The sequence below is a fragment of the Erythrolamprus reginae genome, chromosome 1, assembly GCF_031021105.1.
Source record: "Erythrolamprus reginae isolate rEryReg1 chromosome 1, rEryReg1.hap1, whole genome shotgun sequence".
NCBI classification, from domain to species: Eukaryota; Metazoa; Chordata; class Lepidosauria; order Squamata; family Dipsadidae; genus Erythrolamprus; species Erythrolamprus reginae.
The window spans coordinates 261,555,641-261,582,070 of record NC_091950.1 but is presented as its reverse complement, the minus strand read 5'-3'; the positions used below and the strand labels follow the sequence as shown (position 1 = coordinate 261,582,070).

The 26,430-nt window shown below is 45.8% G+C and overlaps 1 protein-coding gene across 2 annotated transcripts in view; it reads left to right on the top strand.

Moving 5' to 3' along the window:
• Positions 1-26,430, top strand: part of DLGAP2 (DLG associated protein 2) — a 219,917-nt gene that overhangs the window by 6,805 nt on the left and 186,682 nt on the right. For both annotated transcript variants that reach the window (XM_070732902.1, XM_070732901.1), the window contains exon 2: positions 13,590-13,622. The gene's annotated coding sequence lies outside the window, so the exon portion shown is untranslated. The remainder of the gene's footprint in view (positions 1-13,589; positions 13,623-26,430) is intronic.

Below are 26,430 nucleotides of genomic sequence, written 5' to 3'. Positions count from 1 at the left end.
CTGAGAACAGTTCGCAAATGAAAAGTAAAAATACCCAGGGTGCAAGTTGACAGCTGCCTTTGTGATTGTTAGCGCTGAAAAGCTAGTAATTTTATCCACATCTGATTACTGTACAAACAAGCAACAAATTGGTCTCTCAAGGCATAATTTAACATTTGACCAAATTGACAGTATTTTGACATCCTGAGTGCTACAACTATACTGTTGATTCTCCATTTCTCTGATATTACTGGTTCTGAAAGCATTGATGTAGTAGAATAAAAATAAAGTGGAAGATGCAGCATTTCCACTGTCCCTCAGCATTTTGAAAACATTTTCCATCTTTCCCCCTTCCCCTGTTTTCTTTGGTTCGTTTACTAGCATCTAGAAAATAGTAAAGAGTGAATTTTTTCCAACATCTGTTTTTTTTAATGACTAAAAGTGAAGAAGTATAAATTTTTCTACTGCAACTCGAGTAGAGAGAAGGCCCTCTTAAATGTTCCTAGCTTTGATTACTACATACATATGGGACACAATATGAAATGACCTTTTCCAAACCAGTTTCCCTAAACCTGTAGTGACCTGCGGGTGAAATATACAAAATTAGTAAAATTCTTTTAAAAAAACCATGCACAGTCATCCACATTCAGTCAATCACAACATCAGCCAGAGACAATGTCATTGCTCACAGCCCCCATGTCCGCCAGCAGAGGTAGGTCTTCAGAGCTTTACCAGGAGGGAGGGGGCAGTACATATCTCTGGAGGGAGTTCATTCCAGAGGGCTGGGACCACCACAGAGAAGGCTCTTTCCCAAGGCCCTGCCAGATGACATTGTCTGGTCGATGGGACATGGAGAAGGCTGACTCTGTGGGACTTAACCGGCTGCTGGGATGCATGAGGCAGAAGATGGTCCTATGGGTAATCTGGTCCTAAGCCAAGTAGGTCTTTGTAGGTCATAACCAGAATTTTGAATTGTGCCTGGAGACCAATTGGCAACCAATGCAGCTCTCGGAGTGATGTTGAAATGTGGGCAGATTTTGGGAGCTCCACAATAACTCGCGCAGCTGCATTTTGCACAATTTGCAGTCTCCAAACACTCTTCAAAGGCAGCTCCATGCACAGAGCATTGCAGTAATCGAAGCTACCAAGGTGATAAAGGCATGAGTGACTGTGAGAAGTGACTCCCTGTCCAAATAGGCCACAACTGGTGCGGTCCTGTAAGTAGATTTAGGCAGAGGGTTTGTGGGTTTTCCTTACAAAATCCACAATGAATGTACTTAAACTGTGGACAGGTTTTCTGGTCCCTTCCCAATCCATTCAGATAACATCCAAAACAAAATCAAATCATGATTTGTATTTCTCTGTGTGTGTGTTTCCCCTACCATTTCTCTCATGCACTTTATAGAAACATAGAAACATAGAAGACTGATGGCAGAAAAAGACCTCATGGTCCATCTAGTCTGCCCTTATACTATTTCCTGTATTTTATCTTACAATGGATATATGTTTATCCCAGGCATGTTTAAATTCAGTTACTGTGGATTTACCAACCACGTTTGCTGGAAGTTTGTTCCAAGAATCTACTACTCTTTCAGTAAAATAATATTTTCTCATGTTGCCTTTGATCTTTCCCCCAACTAACTTCAGATTGTGTCCCCTTATTCTTGTGTTCACTTTCCTATTAAAAACACTTCCCTCCTGAACCTTATTTAACCCTTTAACATATTTAAATGTTTCGATCATGTCCCCCCTTTTCCTTCTGTCCTCCAGACTATACAGATTGAGTTCATTGAGTCTTTCCTGATACGTTTTATACTTAAGACCTTCCACCATTCTTGTAGCCCGTCTTTGGACCCAGTGTTCCCTCTAATTTTTTTTCGGGGTGGGTGGAAAAGTATAGTGTCTGAGCGGCAGTCCCTTTCGGACTGGGCGGCATATAAGAATAAATAAATAAATAAATGAATGAGTAAATAAATAAATAAATAAATAAATAAATAAATAAATAAATAAATAAATAAATAAATAAATAAATAAATAAATAAATAAATAAATAAAAACCAAATAAAGTAAGTGTGGTGTGCGCTATCACACATGAGCGAGTTCTTGCATCCATAACTCTATCCTTTCTATGTCTCCCTCCCTCTTTCCTCCCTCCCTCTTTCCTTTCTATGTCTCCCTCCCTCCCTTTCCTCCATCCCTCTTTCCTTTCTATCTCTCCCTCCCTTTCCTCCCTCCCTCTTTCCCTTCTATATCTCCCTCCCTTTCCTCCATCCCTCTTTCCTTTCTATCTCTCCCTCCCTTTCCTCCCTCCCTTTCCCTTCTATATCTCCCTCCCTTTCCTCCCTCCCTCTTTCCTTTCTATCTCTCTCTCCCTTTCCTCCCTCCCTCTTTCCTTTCTATCTCTCCCTCCCTCTTTCCACCCTCCCTCTTTCCTTTGTATCTCTCCCTGCCTCTTTCCTCCCTCCCTCTTTTCTTTCTATCTCTCCCTCCTTCTTTCCTTTCTCTCTCTTTCCTTTCTATCTCTCCCTCCCTCTTTCCTTTCTATCTCTTCCTCCCTCTTTCCTTTCTCTCTTTCTCTCCCCCTGCCTTTCTCCAAGCCCTTCCTTTTCCCTCCCCCTATCCTACTATCCCCCTCTCCCTCCTTTCTATCTCTCCCTCCCCCTTTCTCTCTGTCTCCCTTCCTTCATCTTTCTTTCCCTCTCTCTCTCCATCCCTCTTCCTTTCTCTCTTCCTTCCTTCCTTTTTTGCTCTTTCTCCCTCCCTCCTTCCCTCTATGTCTTTCCCTCTCCCTCCTTCCCCCCTCTTTCTCTCTCCACCCTCTTCCTACCTGTTTAACGGTGGCCGGCTACGTCTTGATGTGGGCTGCCACCATCTTGTACTGGGATTGAGTGGCAGAGGGGACCCGGTGGTGGCGGGGAAGCCCCTGGCGCGGCGGCGGGAAACAAAGCGAAGCTTGTGCTTCGGGCACACTGGGGCAGAGTGGGCCGAGGCCGGGCCTGTCACTCCCGGGGGCAGGAGGCAGCCCCAGCGTGGCAGCGGGGGAGGAGAAGGCGAAGCCGGCTGCTCGGGTAAATGACGCATTTGAAAGCGCGCCCAGGGAAGTCTTTTACTGGGATTGGGTGGCGGAGGGGATCCACCGGCGGGCAGCCCCCAGCGCAGCGGCGGGAGAGGAAGCAAAGCTTGTGCTTCGGCTACACCAGGGCGCGCTTTTCCTGCACCTCTTTCCTGGGCAGGGGGGGAGGCGGCCACCTTCTCCCCCCCCCCCGCCCAGGAAAGCAGCAAATTTGAAAAGCGCGCTGCTTTCCCGGAATGTCTGTCCATGCGGGGGGGGCGAATCCATCGGCCACACCGCCAGCTCGATGAGAAAGAGGGAATGAAGGAGGGAGAGAAAGAAAGAGAGGGGCCCCCCCCCGCACAGACAGACATCAGGCTGGCGGTGTGGCTTGCGGATTCATTCCCCCCGCACAGACGGACATCAGGCTAGCGGCGTGGCTGGCGGATTTCCCCCCCCCCCCCCGCATGGACGGACATCAGGCTGGCGGTATGGCTGGCGGATTCATCCCCTCCGCACAGACGGACATCAGGCTAGCGGTGTGGCTGGTGGATTCGTCCCCCCCCCTCATGGACGGACATCAGGCTGGCGGTGTGGCTGGCGGATTCCTCCCCCCCGCACAGACAGACATCAGGCTAGCGGCGTGGCTGGCGGATTCGGGGGCCCCCCGCATGGACGGACATCAGGCTGGCGGATTCGCCCCCCACACACACACGGATGGACATCGGGCTGGCGGGCAGCCAGCTTTGCTGACTGGCATGTCTTCCCCTTGGCTCTGCCTCCCACCGCCGCTGCGCAGGTCACCTCAGAAGCCTTGACACTTTGCTGGCCTGCATGACGCGGTGGCAGTAGACAAAGCGAAGCTTGTGCTTCAGGCACACTGGGGCAGAGTGGGCCGAGGCCGGGCCTGTCGCCCCCGGGGGCAGGAGGCAGCCCCAGCGTGGCAGCAGGGGAGGAGAAGGCGAAGCCGGCTGCCCGGGTAAATGACGCGTTTGAAAGCGTGCCCAAGGAAGTCTTTTACTGGGATTGGGTGGCAGAGGGGACCCACCGGCGGGCAGCCCCCAGCGCGGCGGCGGGAGAGGAAGCAAAGCTTGTGCTTTGGCTACATCAGGGCGCGCTTTTCCTGCACCTCTTTCCTGGGCAGGGGGGGAGGTGGCCACCTTCTTGCCCCCCCCCCAGGAAAGCAGCGAATTTGAAAAGCGCGCTGCTTTCCCGGAATGTCCGTCCATGTGGGGTTGGGGCGAATCCGCCGGCCATGCCTGCAGTCTGATGTCCGTCCGTGCGGGGGGGGGTTAATCTATCGGCCACACCGCCAGCTCGATGAGAAAGAGGGAATGAAGGAGGGAGAGAAAGAAAGAGAGCCCCCCCGCATGGACAGACATCGGGCTGGCGGCATGGCTGGCAGATTCGTCCCCCCCGCACGGACGGATATCAGGCTGGTGGTGTGGCTGGCGGATTCTTCTCCCCCGCACGGACGGATATCAGGCTGGCGGCATGGCTGGTGGATTCGCCCCCCCATACACACATGGACGGGCATCAGGCTGGTGGGCAGCCAGCTTTGCTGACCGGCATGCCCTCCCCTTGGCTCTGCCTCCCGCTGCCGCCACGCAGCTCACCTCAGAAGCCTTGACGCTTTGCTGGCCTGCACGGCGCGGGGGAGGAGGCGGTGTAGGCTGATTCCGGGCCTGTCGCCCCCGACTCCAGGGGGCAGCTCCCAGCACGGCGGCTGGGGAGGAAGCCAACGCCTCCTCCGACGCCGAGGGGAAGCGGAAGGGCGTGGGAGGAGATGGGCACGGCTGACTGCAGAACCCAGGAAGCCGGGGTTTTCTCTCCCACCAACAGCTTGGGAGGGGCGGATCAGCTGTCTGTCGGGGAGAAACCCGCTCCGCGCCAGCTTGGAAAACTCTGGGCTGTCGTTAAAATTTGCCTGCGCTATAGCGCGCTGCGCAGCTTACAGGGGACTATGTTTGGACCCGTTCAATTTTGTCAATATCTTTTTGTAGGTGAGGTCTCCAGAACTGAACACAGAATTCCAAATGTGGTCTCACCAGCGCTCTATATAAGGGGATCACAATCTCGCTCTTCCTGATTGTTATACCTCTAGCTATGCAGCCAAGCATCCTACTTGCTTTTCCTACCTTCCGACCACACTGCTCACCCATTTTGAGACTGTCAGAAATCACTACCCCTAAATCCTTCTCTTCTGAAGTTTTTGCTAACACAGAACTGCCAATGCAATACTCAGATTGAGGATTCCTTTTCCCCAAGTGCATTATTTTACAATCACTATAATGCCTGAAATCAAAGGGTTAATTCTCTATACAGGATGTTCATGGTAGAATGATTTTCTATATACAACTTGCAAATGTAGATGTTTTTCAATAAAGTAATATTGTGTGGTTCGACTTTTATAATATTGAGAATGTTATTGATGCATAGTTAAGACTCCCACGATTTTCTGTTTTTGTAGTATGAATTTAAATACATCCTGTTTGGTCATGAACATCCTACTACAATAGAGTTTATCAGAGGAGGGTTCCTCCCAGTTCGAACCAGTTCTATAGAACCGTTAGTAACTTGGTGGCCTGGGTCGCTGGAACCAGCAACAACCCAGGCCTGCCACACTCTCTCTTGTTTTTATCTTCTGCGCATGTGCAGAAGCTTTTTTTTAGTACTGTGCATGTGCAGAGGGTCATTTCACATGCACAAGCAAAGCAAGCCCACATGCATAAAACAGGCACTTCCGTTACGATGCAAACTGGTGGGGAAGGTAAGGAGTACCCAGCCCTGGTGTTTATGCTCTTATATATTTTTAATTAACTTGTAGAAGATTCAAAGTTTGTATCATATTAAATATTCCATTACCTAGAGTGCAGAAGTGGTAGTTGTTATTATTAAAATGATTAAAATTCTTGTTGTTTACATTAATAATCTACCATGAATTTTGAAACTAGAAATATTTTGAACTCTTACTCATACCTAATTCAGTTGTATAATTAATTGGGGACACATAGGCAGTAAGACACTTCAGTTCAGATGTTTCATTGTTTTGTCAGAAAGGGTTACATAACTGCCTGATTGTTTTAAATTATTCTAATCATTTATGCCTAACATGTCTATTAGTACTTTTAAACATCTACATAGTTAAATTTAAATTTCCACATGGGCAAACGAAGAAATAAAGATGGTTGTTAGCGATTTGGAACATCTGTCATTTCCATAACAAAAGTATAGAAGAAAAAATATCTCCTTAATCAGAAGTAAAAAGAAAAAAAAAGATTAAGTGATTTCCCACAGATGTCTGAAACAGAATTATGCAAAATTAGCTATTATTCTAAATGGCATTATCAGTGGTGAGCTGTACATATTTTAAAATTACCCCACAATGTTCTGGCACAAAAAGAATGTCTCCATCTTTTCTCTGCATTGGACTTCCTTCAAATTGTTATGGCTGCTGGATTATCTAGTAAACAGCACTATCCATAATAAGATCAGGAACCTTCCTGGCACCAAATGGAAACTAGCTGCGTTTTTTCAATCACTAGATGTCTGATGGGTTACAAGTGCGGAAAATGCTCACTCTGTCAAAAATGCAGGGATCATTTTGATCTCCTAAAAATGCATTATCATACTGTGGCATGGTAACCAATCAGCATGTATGAATGTTACAATCAAGACAGAATTTCATGGTTTCTGCTTCTTATCTAGACTGCATTGAAGGGCTGACATCAGGTACCTGCAGGGGTTGGACTTTGGAACTCAGTTTAGATTGCATACTTATACCTGCGAATATAATTAAAGCAAACCTGCCTGTCCTTGGTGCAGGAGGAGACCCTGGTGCACTTGCTTATCGCTCCTAATTGATTTCAGAGAACTTTAATCATTGCTTTAGCTTATCTTTCTTCTTTACTGCCCAAACCTATTAAATAAATGCCTAGAATATCAAGTCATGGTTGTCAACTCTGATCAGAAAGGTAAACTTCCCAGCCCTGTGAAGCTAAGGATGCTCATTAATGTTTATTTTGGGGGGACCTTTTGACTGGGAAAGACATGAGATTCCCCCTGTGTAGATCAAACTTTACTGTGAACTGCCAGAATGAAGCTACCTTCTTGGATTTGTCGTTGGCCAAAAATAAATCATTATCAGTACATGTTTCTATAGCCAACATACCAAGCAGATGGGCCAGACTCTGTGTCTCTTCACATTCACATAGGATGTTGTTATCTGCCAAGGGCCTCTGCTTGAACATATAGGTTTTATATTTCTGCGCGCCAACTCTCAATCTATTCAGAGTCCTCCAAATAATATAATACCTGATGAAGTGGACAAGGCCATTGGAGCTGTGAGTTCCGCCACCTGTCTACTGGATCCGTGTCCCTCCTGGTTGGTCTCGGCCAGCAGGGAGGTGACACGGAGCTGGGCCCAGGAGATTACCAACGCTTCCTTGGGGAGGGGAGTTTTTCCAGCACTCTATAAAGAAGCGCTCATGCGCCCCCTCCTCAAGAAGCCTTCCCTGGACCCAGCCATACTTAATAACTATCGTCCAGTCTCCAACCTTCCCTTTATGGGGAAGGTTGTCGAGAAGGTGGTGGCACTCCAGCGGTCCTTGGAAGAAGCCGATTACCTAGGTCCCCGACAGTCGGGTTTCAGGCCCGGTTACAGCACGGAAACCGCTTTGGTCGCGTTGATGGATGATCTCTGGCGGGCCCGGGACAGGGGTTTATCCTCTGTCCTGGTGCTCCTCGATCTCTCAGCGGCTTTCGATACCATCGACCATGGTATCCTTCTGCACCGGTTGGAGGGGTTGGGGGTGGGAGGCACTGTTCTCCAGTGGTTCTCCTCCTACCTCTCTGGCCGGTCGCAGTCAGTGTTAGTGGGGGGTCAGAGGTCGGCTCGGAGGTCTCTCCCTTGTGGGGTGCCTCAGGGGTCGGTCCTCTCCCCCTTGCTATTCAACATCTACATGAAACCGCTGGGTGAGATCATCCAAGGACATGGGGTGAGGTATCATCAATATGCCGATGATACCCAGCTTTACATCTCCACCCCATGCCCAGTCAACAAAGCGGTGGAAGTGATGTGCCGGTGCCTGGAGGCTGTTGGGGCCTGGATGGGTGTCAACAGACTCAAACTCAACCCGGATAAGACGGAGTGGCTGTGGGTTCTGCCTCCCAAGGACAATCCCATCTGTCCGTCCATTACCCTAGGGGGGGGAATTATTGACCCCCTCAGAGAGGGTCCGCAACTTGGACGTCCTCCTCGATCCACAGCTCACATTAGAAAACCATCTCTCAGCTGTGGCGAGGGGGGCGTTTGCCCAGGTTCGCCTGGTGCACCAGTTGCGGCCCTATCTGGACCGGGACTCATTGCTCACAGTCACTCATGCCCTCATCACCTCGAGGTTCGACTACTGTAATGCTCTCTACATGGGGCTACCTTTGAAAAGTGTTCGGAAACTTCAGATCGTGCAGAATAGAAACATAGAAACATAGAAGACTGACGGCAGAAAAAGACCTCATGGTCCATCTAGTCTGCCCTTATACTATTTCCTGTATTTTATCTTACAATGGATATATGTTTATCCCAGGCATGTTTAAATTCGGTTACTGTGGATTTACCAACCACGTCTGCTGGAAGTTTGTTCCAAGGATCTACTACTCTTTCAGTAAAATAATATTTTCTCATGTTGCCTTTGATCTTTCCCCCAACTAACTTCAGATTGTGTCCCCTGGTTCTTGTGTTCACTTTCCTATTAAAAACACTTCCCTCCTGAACCCTATTTAACCCGTTAACATATTTAAATGTTTCGATCATGTCCCCCCTTTTCCTTCTGTCTTCCAGACTATACAGATTGAGTTCATTAAGTCTTTCCTGATACGTTTTATACTTAAGACCTTCCACCATTCTTGTAGCCCGTCTTTGGACCCGTTCAATTTTGTCAATATCTTTTTGTAGGTGAGGTCTCCAGAACTGAACACAGTACTCCAAATGTGGTCTCACCAGCGCTCTATATAAGGGGATCACAATCTCCCTCTTCCTGCTTGTTATACCTCTTGCTATGCAGCCAAGCATCCTACTTGCCTTTCCTACCGCCTGACCACACTGCTCACCCATCTCTTCTGAAGTTTTTGCTAACACAGAACTGCCAATGCAATACTCAGATTGAGGATTCCTTTTCCCCAAGTGCATTATTTTACATTTGGAAACATTAAACTGCAGTTTCCATTGCTTTGACCATTTATCTAGTAACGCTAAATCATTTACCATATTACAGACCCCTCCAGGAATATCAACCCTATTGCACACTTTAGAGTCATCGGCAAATAGGCAAACCTTCCCTACCAAACATTCCCCTATGTCACTCACAAACATATTAAAAAGAATAGGACCCAGAACAGACCCTTGTGGCACACCGCTTGTAACCTGTCTCTGCTCAGAATACTCGCCATTAACAATAACTCTCTGATGTCTATGCTTCAGCCAGCTTGAAATCCACTGAACTATCCAGGGATTAAGTCCAATCTTCACTAATTTATCTATCAGCTCTTTATGTGGAACCGTATCAAAGGCTTTGCTGAAGTCCAGATAGGCAATATCCACGGCACCACCTTGATCCAACACCTTTGTGATATAGTCAAAGAACTCAATGAGATTAGTCTGACACGATTTGCCTTCAGTAAAGCCATGCTGATTTGGGTCCAATAAGTTATTGTTTTTTAGATGCTGATTTATCCTCTTTTTGAGTAGAGTCTCCATCATTTTAACTACAACTGATGTCAAGCTAACTGGCCTGTAGTTACCAGCTTCTTCTCTACTGCCCTTCTTGTGGATAGGCACAACACTGGCCATTCTCCAATCCTCAGTGACATCTCCTGTTAACAGGGATTGGTTAAACAAATCAGTCAGGGGGGTAGTAATGACAGATCTGAGTTCTTTAAGAACTCTGGGGTGGATGCCATCTGGACCCATTGCCTTATTTATCTTTAATCTTTCAAGTTCTTCTAAGACATCGGCTTCTAAGATCACTGGAGCTGAATCCGTACAGCTGGAAGCAATGCTATATCCCTCTATAGTATTATTTTGTAAGGTGTCTTTTGAGAAAACTGAACAGAAGTAGCTATTGAAATGGTCAGCGATCTCCTTATTCCCATCAATGCATGTATTATTCACGGTACTAAGCTTTGTGATGCTGCAGTTTTTCTTCTTCCTATCAGTAATATATCTGAAGAAGGTTTTATCCCCCTTCTTTACAGATTTTGCTATTTCTTCCTCTTTTGAGGCTTTAGCAGCATATATTATCTGTTTCGCCTCCTTCTGTCTCATTTTATACACCTCTCTATCAGCTATACGTCCAGACTCTTTATACCTCCTATAGGCAGCCTTTTTTTCATTGACTATAGCCCTTACATCATTGCTAAACCATAGCGGTTTCTTCTTCCTTTTACCTTTAGTTACTTGCTTTACATAAAGTCTTGTGGCTTTTAAGATGGTCTTTTTTAATACTTTCCACTGGGTGCTCGCTCCTGCCAATTTATTCCTCCCCTTTAATTCATTATTTAAATATTCCCCCATTGCATTAAAATTTGTTTTTCTGAAATTCAATACTTTGGTTGCAGTATAGGATTGCTCACAATCAGTTTTTACATCAAACCACAAACATAGATGGTCACTGCAACCTAAATTTTCTCCCACCTTGACCTCTGAAACCCAATTCCCATTTGTAAAAACTAAATCTAGAATATTCTCCCCTCTAGTTGGTGTCTTAACTAGCTGTGCCAGAGCTGCTCCTGTAAAGGCCTCTACTATATTCTTACTTTTGCATGTAAGGGCACTGGGGATATTCCAGTCCACATCAGGCATGTTGAAATCACCCATAACCACACTATCTCCCTTTACTGCCATTAGGGTAATCTCATCCACCATCTTGTTGTCATGTTCCTCAGATTGCCCTGGAGGCCTATAGATCACCCCAATTCTAATGACAGAACCGTCTTTATTTTGTATGCAAATCCAGAGGGTCTCCAGATCTTTACATGTATTTTGAATTAGTGTTGTTTTTAGACTTTCTTTAACATAAATGGCTACTCCACCTCCCCTTCTCTCTATTCTATCCTTCCTATACAGTGTATATCCTGGTATGGATATTTCCTATTCATTAGAATCCTTAAACCATGTCTCAGTTATGGCAACCAGATCCAAATTATCTCTAGATATTATGGCCATTAACTCACAGAGCTTGTTGCTCAAGCTCCGAGCATTCGTGTACATTACCCGAAGAACATTATTTTCATTATTAGTTTGCCCCTTATCATCAACAACTACATCTATTTTATTTACAGCTCCCTTTTCATAAGCTTCCAGAAACTGATTTATCCTCAGTGGTCGGGGACAGAAATCCTCCACATCTGGTACATCTCTGTCCCCTTTACTTAGTTTAAATGCCTGTCCAAAAAAGTTCTGAATTCCTCAACGAGCACCTGGGTACCTCTGTATGATGGATGCAAACCATCCCTCTTAAACAACTCCCTATTAGACCACCTACTGACATCATGACTTACATAACCAAAACCTTCAGCTTTACACCAGCTGCGTGTAAATGCAGCTGCGAGAGCAGTCATGGGCCTACCTAGGTAGGCACATGTTTCACCATCACTCCGCAGTCTGCATTGGCTGCCGATCAATTTCCGGTCACAATTCAAAGTGTTGGTTATGACCTTTAAAGCCCTTCATGGCATCGGACCAGAATATCTCCGAGACCGCCTCCTGCCGCACGAATCCCAGTGACCGATTAGGTCCCACAGAGTGGGCCTTCTCCGGGTCCCGTCAACTAAACAATGTCGGTTGGCGGGTCCCAGGGGAAGAGCCTTCTCTGTGGCGGCACCGGCTCTCTGGAACCAACTCCCCCCGGAGATTAGAACTGCCCCTACTCTTCCTGCCTTCCGTAAACTCCTTAAGACCCACCTTTGCCGTCAGGCATGGGGAAATTAAACATCTCCCCTGGGCACGTTTAATTTATACATGGTATGCTTGTGTGTATGTTTGTTAGTATATGGGGTTTTTCTTAAATCTTTAAATATTTTAATTATTTGGATTATTATGATTGTTTCACTTGTTGTGAGCCGCCCCGAGTCTTCGGAGAGGGGTGGCATACAAATCCAAATAATAAATAAATAAATAAATAAATAAATAAATAAATAAATAAATAAATAAATAAATAAGGGAGGTCAGATCTGTTATGGAGTATGAGGAATGATCTCTGAGTTGTCAAAGCTACGCATACAAAGAGGAAACATTGAGTTCTAGCAGATATTCAGGTGATAGCCCAGAGATACGAGTAATGGATAAGTAATACAATCCAGATACATTAAGTGTATAAAATATTATTTACTTTGGCAAATATCTTGGTCAAGAGCAGTCCTAGTTGTACACAGTTAAATCAGTCATACATTTACAAAACTATAAGTCTTACTTGTCCAGCTTATAAATGCATAAACTATCATTTGAACATGCAGTTCTTAGAGTCACAGAGAATAACAGAAATAGCAGAGAGAGAGAATCAAGCTTCTGGCTCCCTCTTATGGCAATCCATAACACTAACTCTTAAAGCAATAGTGTTTCAATACATTTAAGCATGCATTGTTGATTTGTTTTATATATTGCAAACCCAACCAGCTACTGTATGTATATAGTACTAACAAGATCCTTCAGCCATATCCTTCTTTAATGTTATTCCTTGCTCAATGGTCTCCTTCCTCCACCTTTTAATTCAATTTTGTTCTTATGTACCCTCAAGAATGAGATTTAATATCTCTACAAGAATTTTTAAAAATGAGAATTACTGTTTAAATTGTACAATATGCCAAATAATAATTAATCCAAATTTAAAAATAGCAGAACCCACATGGCATGAGTGAACTAAGCAGGATAGAGTAATGAACTACAGATTTTCGCGGGGGATGCGTTCCGAGACTGCCCACAAAAGTCGAATTTCTGCGAAGTAGAGATACAGAAGTAAATACGTACACTATTTTTGACTATGAACAGTATCCCAAGCCTTCCCTTAACACTTTAAAACCCTAAATTACAATTTCCCATTCCCTTAGCAACCATTTAGGTGATTACTATCCATGTTTATTTATTAAAGTTTATTTAAAAAAATGTTTTTTAAAGGCAGACGAAAGTTTGGTAATGACATATGATGTCATTGGGCGGGGAAAAACGTGGTATAGGGGAAAAAACTGCGAAGTATTTTTTAATTAATATTTTTGAAAAACCGTGGTATAGACGTTTCGCGAAGTTCGAACCCGCGAAAATCGAGGGAACACTGTAGTTCTACTCTACTAGAAACATTTGGTAAAGTTCTGACCACAGTAAATCATTACGGCCATGACCTCCCTGACTGGATATTAAATTCTTGTGTTTCTCTAAAATTGAAAACAAAAAGGGGATGCTTCATTTTTTCTGGATGCCTAGATAATTATCCAGTGATAAAGTTAATTATTTGTTACAATTCAAAGTAATGCTAAAGGTTTTATTTTGTTTTTTACTTTTTAATTTCAGGTTTGGATTCTCTGACAGGGAATGCATTTGCAGGTAAAGTTAGTTTTCCTGGAATTATGTTGCATATATGTGTTATAATGTGCTGTTAAATATATTAATGTTTGTAGGCAGGATTTCTTGTGTTAATAATCATATATTTTGTATTGTCTACAATACGAATTTGAATAAATATTTTGAGCAAATAAATACTGACAATTTATCCCAAATCTTACAAAAGCAGAGTGATAATTTTTTACTTCAAAAGTCAAATTCTTACAATACAATTATTACAGTATCATTTAATATTTGCATGCAGTCTAAAAGTATATGCATTAATACACAAATCACACATATATTTTAAAGCTAGGCCATTCTATAAGGCAGCGTTTCCCAACCGGTGTGCCGTGGCACACTAGTGTGCCGCGAGACATGGCCAGGTGTGCCGCGAGAAGCTCCAGCTGGGCGCGGCGCTGCCGGCGCCCCTGCCTGAGTGTCGTCCTGTGGATGGTCTTGGGCTTCACAGTCGCTTCCTGGTTCCCTCTCCTCCCACCGCCTGTGTCTCCCGCTGTCGCCTCCACCAAGCCGGCACACGTTGCCGTGGGTTCCTCGAGTGGGAGCTGCCGCTTCCCTCCGGCCAGCCCAGCCACGCTGCCATAGAAAGCACAGAGGTTATTGCCACCGCTTCTGCCTCCACTCAGGGAGCCACCGTGGTCACCGCGCCTTTTCCTCTCGCTCAGCTCAACCACGATGGCTCCCTGAGTGGAGGCAGAGGTGGCGGCAATAACCTCTGCACTTTCTACGGCAGCGTGGCTGGGCTGCCTGGAAGGAAGCGGCAGCTCCGAGGAATGAGGTGCTGGCGGTAGACACAGGCGGAGGGAGGAGAGGGAACCAGGAAGCAACCGTACAGCCCAAGACCAGCCACAGGACGACCTTCAGCCAGGGGCACCGGGACCGCGCGCAGCCATGGTGGGAGCAGCATGAGAAAGAGAGGATTCTATCCCACGAGGAGACGCCCACCGAGCTGCAGGTCCCGCTGCCGTCGCCTTCTTTCCCTCCGCCTCTTTCTCCTCATGCAGCCTGAGCCCGCCTTTGCGAGTCCGCCCTGGCTTTCGCTTCGCCCCATGATTTCCCCGCAATTTCATCCAGGCCACTCTTGCCTCCTTTTGAACTGCGGGGAAAATTGCGGGCGAAGCAAAAGCCAGGGCGGGAGAGAAGCGCGGGGGTGGGGAAGGAGGAGAGCCCCTCAGTGCTTCCCCTCCGCCAAGCTGCCTGCTTGTCCTTGCGCCTCGTTGCTACCTCCTGCCTTTTTCCAGGGGCCTTTGGAAGGCACCCAGGGAAGGGGGGATTGGGGGTGGCTGCAGCGGCTTCTCGTCCTCCTCATCCGGCTGCTAACGCCTGCCCGGCCCCTCTTGCAGTCCCTTCACCGAGCGTTTTTGTCCCAGGCTGTCAGCGAAAGGGCTACAGGACAGGCGGGGCAGGCGTTCTTCTCACAGCTGAGGCAGGATTTGGAATGTCGGGGGTGTGTGCGTGCGGGCTCCGCATCCCCCTGCCACCCGGAACATTTAAAATAAGAAAAACCTTCGCCGGCCTCCGCAGAGAAGAAAGGAAGAGAGAGAAAGAGAGAGAGAGCAAGAGAGACATAGCAAGAGAGGCAGAGAGAGAGAGAGAGCAAGAGAGAGATAGCAAGAGAGGCAGAGAGAGAGACAGAGACAGAGAAAGAGAGAGAAAGAGAGCTAGCAAGAGAGAGAAAGAGAGACAGAGAAAGAGAGACAGAGAGAGAGAAAGTGATAGCAAGAGAGAGAAAGAGAGAGAAAGAAAGAGAAAGAATGAAAGAGAGATAGCAAGAGAGGCAGAGAGAGCAAGGGAGAGAGAAAGACATATAGGGAGGGAAGGAGGGAGAGAGAAAGAGAGCAAAAAAGAGAGGAAGAAAGAAAGAGGGATGGAGAGAGAGAAAGAAGGGAAGGAAGGAAGAGAGAGAAAGAGTGAGGGAAAAATAGAGCGAAATGGAGGAAGATTTTTTTTTGTCAAAACTTTTCTTTAGCCACCCCACCCCCACCCACCCCGTTCAGTGTTCCCCAGGATTTTGAAAATATGAATAATGTGCCGCGGCTCAAAAAAGGTTGGGAAACACTGCTATAAGGAACAGTACCTTGTCAAATTATTTTTAAAAACCTAAAACTTCTCCAAATAGTTTACTCGTTTCACTAATTCTTGTTTGTGTTTGCTTAAAAAGACATCAACTTTCTTTTAAAAAAATGTTTCTATTTTATTTATTTGATTACTATACCTATTGCTGTTTATGATTACCTTGAGTTTGGTTTCAGACTAGATTAATAAAAGGAAAAAATGAAACATTTATTTTTATCTTCATCTACTTTTCTACAATATCTTCATACTACATCCGGAACCGCCTTCTACCGCACGAATCCCAGCGGCTGATAAGGTCCCACAGAGTTGGCCTTCTCTGGGTTCCATTGACCAAACAATGTCATTTGGCGGGCCCCAGGGGAAGAGCCTTCTCTGTGGCGGCCCCGGTCATCTGGAATCAACTCCCCCAGAGATTAGAACGGCCCCCACCCTCCTTGTCTTTCGCAAATTACTCAAGACCCACCTTTGTCGCCAGGCATGGGGGAGTTAGGATATTCCTTCCCCTAGGCCATTACAAGTTATGTATGTTATGTTTGTGTGTATGTTTGGTTTTTATAATAAGGGTTTTTAGTTGTTTTATTAAATTGGATTGTTACATGTTGTTTTTTATCATTGTTGTTAGCCGCCCCGAGTCTGCAGAGAGGGGCGGCATACAAATCCAATTAATAATAATAATAATAATAATAATAATAATAATCTGTATCTACCAGCTTTGAACTGTTTTGGATAGCTAGTTATGAATAAAATAAGCCTAAATAATAGAGGTCTGAAACCCACAACGTGTGGCTCTTTCACCCCTTGGTTGTGGCTCCCTATCGCTCAAAATATGTGTCACAACCGCCAATGTGCAACTCTGTGATTTATTGAGCTTTCCGATCCATCTTTTTTTTTTGGAGTTCAAAATGTTTTTATTGCATGCAGAAATAAAAATGTGTTTTCTCTATAGCAGGTCTTAAATGCAACCCACTGTAGTTTTTTTATACATCGCATAAAGGTAAAAATAATATATGCAGTGTTATCTTCCTTTTAGATGTCAAAAGGGTTTTGTGGCTCCCAATGTTTTCTTTTCTGTGGGAAAATGGCTCTTTGAGTGTTTAAGATTACTGACTCCTGGCCTAAACCATCACTACTATCAAAGAATGTCCCAGGAAATGAAAGAATAGGCAAACACCAAAATAGGAAGTAAGCTCACGAATCCTAAACAAACAGGGATAAAGGTAAACAGGAAAGAGTTATAGATCTGCCCACACTACAGGTTACTCTGTGTGCAGCTTGACAGGCAGCTAACCCTACCAATCCTTCAATAAAATAGCTCATTTTTATTTATTTTATTTATTTATTCATTTGTCCAATACACAACTACATAGGAAGAAAAATAGACATGTGATAATATAAATGAGGGTGAGAGTGGACTTAGAGGAGAGGATATATGAAAGGAAGAGAATATATAAGATAGGAGGAAGAAAAAAAGACAATTGGACAGGGGACGAAAGGCACATCAGTGCACTTACGTACGCCCTTACTGGCCTCTTAGGAACCTGGAGAGGTCAATCGTGGAGAGTCTTAAGGGAGAAGTGTGGGGGTTAGGGGTTGACACAATTGAGTCCGGTAATGAGTTCCATGCTTCGATAACTCGATTGTTGAAATCATATTTTTTACAGTCAAGTTTGGAGCGGTTCGTATTAAGTTTGAATCTGTTGCATGCTCTTATGTTATTGCGTTTGAAGCTGAAGTAGTCATTTACCGGTAGGACGTTGCAGCATATGATCTTGTGGGCAATACTCAAATTGTGTTTTAGGCACCGTAGTTCTAGGCTTTCTAGGCCCAGGATTGTTAGTCTATTTTCGTAGGATATTCTGTTTCTAGTGGAGGAGTGAAAGGCTCTTCTGGTGAAATATCTTTGGACGTTTTCAAGGGTGTTGATGTCATGGGCATAGATCTGGATACCTTATTAAAAGAACAGGATGGATGAAACTGGGAAAAATAGATATACAGTGGTACCTCAAGATACGAACCCCTCGTCTTACGAACAACCCGAGATACGAACCCGGGGTTCAGAAAATTTTTGCCTCTTCTTACGAACTTTTTTCGTCTTACGAACGCCAAACCCGAACTTCTGTCACCTTTTAAAACAGCCGAGGGGCTTCCCAGCAGCCTCCCGAAGCCGAAGCCAGAAGTTCGGGTTTGGCAATCGGCTTTGGGAGGCTGCTGGGAAGCCCCCCGGCTGTTTTAAAGGTGAAAGCCGCGCGGTGGGGCTTCTCGGCAGCGGCGGCAGGTTCGTAAGACGGAAAACGTTCGGGTTCGGGAGGCCGCTTTGGGTTTTTGGCTGGGAGGGAGGGCAGGAGGTCCAGCGCTGGGGGAGGGAGTCAGAAAGGTCCTCCTGCTCCCCCCTCCCAGTGAAAAACACAAAGACGGTCTGCCGCCGCATGACAGGCAGGGCGGAGCAGCGTGGAGCAAAGGGAGTCTGAAACCGCCGGCGGCTTCAGCTTCCCATTGCTCCGCGGGCGGCGGCAGACCCCTTTGTATTTTTGGCTGTGGGGGGAAGCAGGAGGTGCAGGATCGGGCCGGCGGCGGGCGTGGGGAGAGGCAGCAGGTCTGCATCCTGGGCGGGCGGCGGGCGAGGAGGCGCGACCGAGCGGGCCCGGCTCAGGCTCCGGCTAGGACGGAGCAGGCAGCGGCTGGGTGCGGCGGCAAGGGTGCGTCCGACTCGGGGCTGGTGGCGCCCGACGCAGCGGGGAACATCGGCGCAGGAGGCAGGAGAGGACCGGGTGAAATGAGCAGCAGCGCTGCCGCTGTCGCCGCCACACCCAGCTTGGCTTCCCTGGCCGCCGCAGGCAACGCGCGGTGCGATCTTCCGGGCCGGCGAGGCTCAGTGACTGGAGCCGCTGAGCCTCGCCCGCCCGGAAGATCGTGGCGCGTGGTGCATGCGGCGGCCAGGGAAGCCGAGCCAGGCATGGCGGCGATGGCGGCGGCGCTGCTGCTCCGGTTGCCCGGTTGTCTCCTGCCTCCCGCACCTATGTTCCCCACTGCGTCGGGGGCCGCCAGCCCCGAGTCAGACGCACCATCACTGCCGCGCCCAGCCACTGCCTGCCCCGTCCTCGCTGGAGGTCTAGCCGGAGCCTGAGTTGAGCCCGCCCTGCCCGGCCGCGCCTCCTCACCCGCCCACCCACCCACCCAGGATGCAGACCTGCTGCCTTGCCCTGCGGCTGCTGCCGGCCTGATCCTGCGCCTCCTGCTTCTGGGCTGGCAACGTCTCCGACTGCTTAGCTTCTCCTGTCCAGCCCAAAGCCGAAAGAAAAACGTGGAGGCTGGTGAACAAAGGGCAAAACTTTCGGCTTCTGTTATTTTAAATCTTTTTATTAATTTTTCATAAAATGGACAAACAGACATACATACATTTAACATAAAACTTTCGGCTTCTGGATGGATGGGAGGAGCTAAGCACCTGTCGGAGAGCTTCCTGGGCATGAAAGCTCGCGAATGCAACAAGAACGAAAGCCTGGAAGCTCTCTGAGCTTGGAAAGGAGCCCACAGTCAGTCGGCTGCGGGCGGGAGGAAGGCGAATCCCCCGTGGGCTCCGTTACATCTTCCGCTGCCAGCCAGGCCATGCTGGCAGCAGCGCAACAAAGAGAGGCATTCGCTTTCCTCCCGCCCGCAGCCGACTGACCGTGGGCTCCTTCCCGAGCTCGGAGAGCTTCCTGGGCATGAATGCTCGCGAATGCAACAAGAACGAAAGCCAGGAAGCTCTCCGAGCTCGGGAAGGAGCCCACAGTCAGTCGGCTGCGGGCGGGAGGAAGGCGAATCCCCCGTGGGCTCCGTTACATCTTCCGCTGCCAACCAGGCCATGCTGGCGGCAGAGCAACAAAGTTTTTAGTATTGGATTTTTACTGTATATTGTTTATGACTGTTGTTAGCCGCCCCGAGTTTTCGGAGAGGGGCGGCATATAAATCCAATAAATGAAATAAATGAAATGAAATGAGAGGCATTCGCTTTCCTCCTGCCCGCAGCCGACTGACCGTGGGCTCCTTCCCGAGCTCGGAGAGCTTCCTGGGCATGAAAGCTCACGAATGCAAGAAGAACGAAAGCCAGGAAGCTCTCTGAGCTTGGGAAAGAGCCCACAGTCAGTCGGCTGCGGGCGAGAGGAAGGCGAATCCCCCGTGGGCTCCGTTACATCTTCCGCTGCCAGCCAAGCCATGCTGGCAGCAGCGCAACAAAGAGAGGCATTTGCTTTCCTCCCGCCCACAGACCCCCTTTGGGTTTTCGGCTGGGGGGCGGGCAGGAGAACCTTCCTAACTCACTCCCCCCCGAGCTGAAAACCCAAAGGGGGTCTGCTGCTGCCCGCTTGAGCCATGAGGCATGCTGGGAAGCCCCGTAGCCCGGCTGTCACTTTTTAAAACAGTCGGGAGGCTTCCGAGCAGCCTTCTGAACCCAAACGCCAAACCCTCCACGCACTTCGCCCTGAATGCCTCCTGGCTCAAGCGGGCAGCAGCAGACCCCCTTTGGGTTTTCGGCTCTGAGGGAACCGGAGGACCTTCCTAACTCCCTCTCCCCCCAGCCAAAATCACAAAGCCAGGCAGCCCCCAGCCGCCAAAGGAGCCTCCTTTCACCCGGTTTCAGCTTTCCATTCCCCCGCCCTTCTGTCCCGCTCATTGCCCGTGTCTGGAAGAAGCTGCTGCCCGAGCGCTCTTGCCCAGCGGGAGGCGAAGCACTGGGGGGGGGCTGTCGGGACACCCCCCACCCCAGCACTTTGAATCCCATCGGCCAAGAGCACTCGGGCAGCAGCTTCTTCCAGACATGGGCAATGAGCGGGACAGAAGGGCCGGGAGAATCAGGAGGCTCCTTTGGCGGCTGGGGGCTGCCTGGCTTTGTGATTTTGGCTCGGGGAGGAGGGAGTTAGGAAGGTCCTACTTCTCCCCCCCCCAGCCAAAAACCCAAAGCCTATCTCCTGCCACACGGTTTAGCCAGGACAGGAGCGGCGAAGTGACTTGGAGGAATGGGAAGCTCAAACCGCCCGGTTTCAGCTTTCCATTCCTCCACATCACTTCGCCGCTCCTTTTGGCTGTGGGGGGGAGTTAGGAAGGTCCTACTTCTCCCCCCCAAGCCAAAAACTCAAAGCCTGTCTCCTGCCGCACGGTTTAGCCAGGACAGGAGCGGCGAAGTGACTTGGAGGAATGGGAAGCTCAAACCGCCCGGTTTCAGCTTCCCATTCCTCCACATCACTTCACCGGGTTCGGGAGGCTGCTGGGAAGCCCCCCCCCCCCCCCGGCTGTTTTAAAAGGTGACAGCCGGGCGGCAGCGTTTTTTTGCGGGTTTTTTTTTTGTTGTTGCACGGATTAATTGACTTTACATTGTTTCCTATGGGAAACAATGTTTCGTCTTACAAACCTTTCGTCTTACGAACCTCCCCCTGGAACCAATTAGGTTCGTATCTTGAGGTTCCACTGTATATTCAATAAGAACCCAAATACAAAATAAGCAGTGTTGAGTTGCTGGTGAACATAACAATGAACAAATACAGACAAACCTAACCCTGGCCCTAACCCTAATCTCACTAACAATGTTGCATGTATGGGATGTGGATTTTTGTTCTCAGATGAACATGTGTCATGGATTAGACTGGATTCTTCTTTGTGCTTCTGTTTCTCCAAATGCTGAAGGAAAGGAATTTGGCTTCCCAGGATGCACTTGCACTTGAGTGAGGGTTTATGAGTGGATAAAAGGCCAGGTCAGCTTCCAAATAATTCATATTGGTATTTGGCCTCAGCAACTAGATGGGGCCAGGGAACAAAAACAATATATTAAAAAATGATATCTGGCATCATGAGAGTTATGCATTTACAAATTTAGAGTCCCATGGAGGGAAAATATTTCAAATTATTGTAAAAAAAAAAAAATCCATTCGGATTTTGTATGCCACTTTAATGTTAAACAGTAACTCCATGAAATTGGATTTTATAGCCAAGAGCAAATCCTTAAAGGAGATAAATTAAATTAAAATTTGTGGAAATGGTCAGCTAGTTTAGCTTAGGGGAGAATATATATTATTAATTGGATAACATGGGATTGAAGACAACTGACAACTTCATAAAAGTAAGGTAGAATGAATATATATCCTAAAATAAATTTCAGAAATATCTTTCTTGAATTTTTTAATCATACCTGTTTTACATCCATAATATAAAACGTAAACTTTTTCCCCATCTTAATCATATGTGCAGTACATATACTATGGTGAAACCATATTCCATCAAAGTGTTGGCAAACCTTTTCGGCACAGAGTGCCAACATGGGAGAGCATGCATGTGCATTGGCCAGCTGGTCTTCACATGTTCATGTGCCCCAGAACCTGGAAGAGGAATGGGTAACAGCTTGCCACTTTCAGCATGTGTGTTAAAAGCTTGCAAATTGTTTAGGGCTTTTTTTAAAGGGAAGTATTCCATATGCTGATTCCATATGACAATTTCATATGCTGTCTAAACTAGGCCATTCTTTACAATCTATTAATTAAACAACTGAATAATTTTCAGAGAGCATAACTGTTTAATACCTCTAACAGCAGTACTGTAACTTCTAGTAATATAATGATGTATTCCTGCTTTTAAATCCACAATATAAATTCATTTTAGGTGTTGCTTTGTTGCTTTGGTATCTTTTGTTTTTAATTTGTCAAACAAGTATAGTATTATAGTACATATTAACATAACATAACATAAGTAGAACATAGTAATAGAAAGGATAATAAGACAATAGGACAAGGACATTAGGCACAAAAGTGCACTTATGCACACTCCTTACAGACCTCTTAGAGAAGGGGAGAGGGAGATTGTAGATAATGTAAGTTGGTATCTATTACGTGCTCTTGTGTTGTTGTTAAAGGTGAAGTAGTCACTGACAGAGAGTACATTATGGTGTATGATTTTATGAACAACAGTTAAATCAGTTCGGAGATGATGTACTTGTAAATTTTCTAGATGTAGTATTTGAAGTGTGGAGGAGTAGGGTAATTTGTTATGTGAGGAGGAGTGAAGGACTCTTGTTGTGAAGTATTTCTGGACTCCTTCAATTGTATTAATTATTATTTATTATTATTTATTGGATTTGTATGCCGCCCCTCTCCGCAGACTCGGGGCGGCTAACAACAATGATAAAAAACAGCATGTAACAATCCAATTAATAAAACAACTAAAAACCCTTATTATAAAACCAAACATACACACAAACATACCATGCATGACTTGTAATGGCCTAGGGGGAAGGAATATCTTAACTCTCCCATGCCTGGCGATAAAGGTGGGTCTTGAGTAATTTGCGAAAGGCAAGGAGGGTGGGTGCCGTTCTAATCTCTGTGGGACATTGTTTGGTCGATGGGACCCGGAGAAGGCCAACTCTTTGAGACCTTATCGGCCGCTGGGATTCGTGCGGTAGAAGGCGGTTCCAGATGTATTCTGGCCCAATGCCATGTAGGGCTTTAAAGGTCATTACCAACACTTTGAATTGTGACCGGAAACCGATCGGCAGCCAGTGCAGGCCACGGAGTGTTGCAGAAGCGTGGGCGAATCTAGGAAGCCCCACGATGGCTCTCGCGGCCGCATTCTGCATGATCTGAAGTTTCCGAATACTTTTCAAAGGTAGCCCCATGTAGAGAGCGTTGCAGTAATCGAACCTTAATATCTGATATACAGTGTGGATTCCACACAGGTGAGCTGTATTATAGAATAGGTCTGAGGAATGTTTTGTATGCTCTGGTTAATAAATCAGTGTTTCTAAAGAAGAAGCTACATAAGATTAGGTTTACAATTCTTAATGCTTTTTTGGCAATGCTGTTACAGTGGGCTCTAGCATTTAGGTAATTGGAAATGAGTAATCTAAGGTCTTTGACTGAGTGAGGGTCCTCTGTGAGTTCAGTTTTACCAAGTATGTATTCTTAGTATTCGGATTCTTTTTACCAATGTGTAGGACGGACCATTTGTTGGTAGAGATTTGAAGTTGCCAGTTGTTAGACCATTCAGCTACATGGTTAAAGTCCTTTTGAAGGGTAGAAGTATTGTCAGTGGTATTAAATAGTTTAACATCATCAGCAAAGAGAACACAATTGCTTGTGATATTGTCCCAGAGATAATTGATGTAGAGTATAAAGAGAATAGGTCCTAAAACACTGCCTTGTGGGATGCCACTGTTAACTGGAGCAGGATTAGATATGGCATTACCTATTTTGACCACTTGTTGTCTGTTGGACAGGAACATTGAAATCCAATCATGCAGAGGTCCAGAGATGCCATAGGATTTTAGTTTCAGAAGACGTTTGTCATGAATTACTGAGTCAAAGGCTTTGCAAAAGTCTATATAGATTACATCTATTGATCTACCCTGATCAAGTTGGGTAGTCCATATGTTTTTACAGTGTAAGAGTTGCAGATTGCAGGATAACTTTTTCCTGAAACTGAATTGTTTGTTGGAAAGTAGGTTATTGGTTTCAAGATGAAGTGTAATGGATTGGTTTATGATGGATTCCATGTCTTTGCAAGTAACACAAGCCAGGGAGATTGAGCTGTAGTTTTCAACATTGCTTGGATCACCTTTTTTGAAGATAGGAATGACTGTGGCTAGAGACCAGAGTTTAGGTAGGGTTAGTTGAAGAAGATATTTTGAAAATTATGCTTAGGGGTTCAGCCCAGGTTGAGAAGAGCTTTTTTAAGAAGTATGCACATAGTCCGTCTGGTCTGATAGAAAGGGAAGGTTTTAGGTTGTGTAATGATCTTAAGCCAGGGATTTAGAAATGTGAACCATATTTAATAAGATCTGGGTTTATAATGCACATGTAAACTAGAATCATCTAGTTTATTACTGTAAATATACTTAGTAACTTTATTACAATGAGGGTATATTTTCAAATTATAATTTTTAATATGCTTCATAAATTTTGTTCTTGGTTTTAAGAACTAAGAAACATGCTGGGGCTATGGTACATTTGTTGTAACAATCCACAAAGATAAGTTAGATTTGCTAATTAATACAGTATCTTTGATTTATGTCAGGCTAATCTGTCTACAAGGCTCCTAACACAGCTAGCAATTAAAAACATGTAAAAGGCAATGTTTTGTAAGAGTGGAGTGAGCACAAGCATGTTCATATCAACCAGCTGATGATAAGTCAAGGTAGTTGTAGTTGTAAAAAAAATGGTGTTTCAAAACCATTTGACTTTCAAAGGAGGTGGTGTCAAGGAGGTTAGGGTTAGGGTTAGTGATTCAGAACACATAGTTGCCAACAGGTTCTCTATACTAATTTAATGTCTTAAAATTAGCCTGGGAATAAATAGGCAACTGATAATAGAAGCTAATGTTATATTATAGAAAGGCTATAGAAAGGGAATGAAGATAATGATAGGGTATCTGCAACAATAGCCAGCTGTTTCTTTTCAAAGAAGAAATGCAGTTGTCATCATAGCTCAGATTGACAGCAAGCTCTCTACATGAAAATCTCAGATTTCATCTATTTTTTTAAAAAAGAACTCTAGATCTAACAGATTCTCCTAGCAATGTGGTGAACAACTAGATCACACTAGCTTACTGCAGCATTCTTTTCAAACATTTCTGTATCAGCAAAGTAGAGGAAGAAAAAGGCGTTAAAAGCCTGTAAGACCATTGCATATTAAATATGTAAAGGATGATGGTGGTATTTTTATTAATCAAGTAATAACACAGGGCAATGAAATAAACAGTAACATCTTTGACTATTAACTTGAGATCCATTATAATGTTCCCAGCATGGTTTATTTTTCCCCCTTAAATCCAGTTGATAAAGAAATCCAGTCCTCACAAAAATGGTTTAATCTCTTTTGTTATTTTGCCTAATGCTCCAATAACCTTGCAAAATCTTTTCCATGCCAATCTTGGTAATTTGATCTCAATATTTAGTATTTTTTTCCAATTCATTTCTCTTGATTCTCCTGTTCCTGCAGTAAGTAATGCTGCATGTGGAAAAATTACTTTCTTTTCAATTATTGTTATATATAGTGATGATGAGGATTTAGTGTAACAGTGGAATTTTCCCAATAAAAAAGAAATTTAAAAACATAAATAAGTTAATGTATAGCAGATAACACTAAGGTGAATTTAAAGATGAAGAGGGAGGGAGCAGAATGAGGAGGGATCCATTTTTAATTCATCAACCACCTCCATGCAATACTCCTCCATTGGAGCACCAGGCTAATTGTCCAGTCAACGAAGCAGTGGAAGTGATGTGCCGGTGCCTGGAGGCTATTGGGGCCTGGATGGGTGTCAACAGACTCAAACTCAACCCGGATAAGACGGAGTGGCTGTGGGTTTTGTCTCCCAAGGACAACTCCATCTGTCCTTCCATTACCTTGGGGGGGAAGTATTGACCCCCTCAGAGAGGGTCCGCAACTTGGGCGTCCTCCTCGATCCACAGCTCACATTAGAGAAACATCTTTCAGCTGTGGCGAGGGGGGCATTTGCCCAGGTTCGCCTGGTGCACCAGTTGCGACCCTATCTGGACCGGGAGTCACTGTTCACAATCACTCATGCCCTCATCACCTCGAGGCTCGACTACTGTAATGCTCTCTACATGGGGCTACCTTTGAAAAGTGTTCGGAAACTTCAGATCGTGCAGAATGCAGCTGCGAGAGCAATCATGGGCTTCTCTAAATATGCCTATGTTACTCCAACACTCCGCAGTCTGCATTGGTTGCCGATC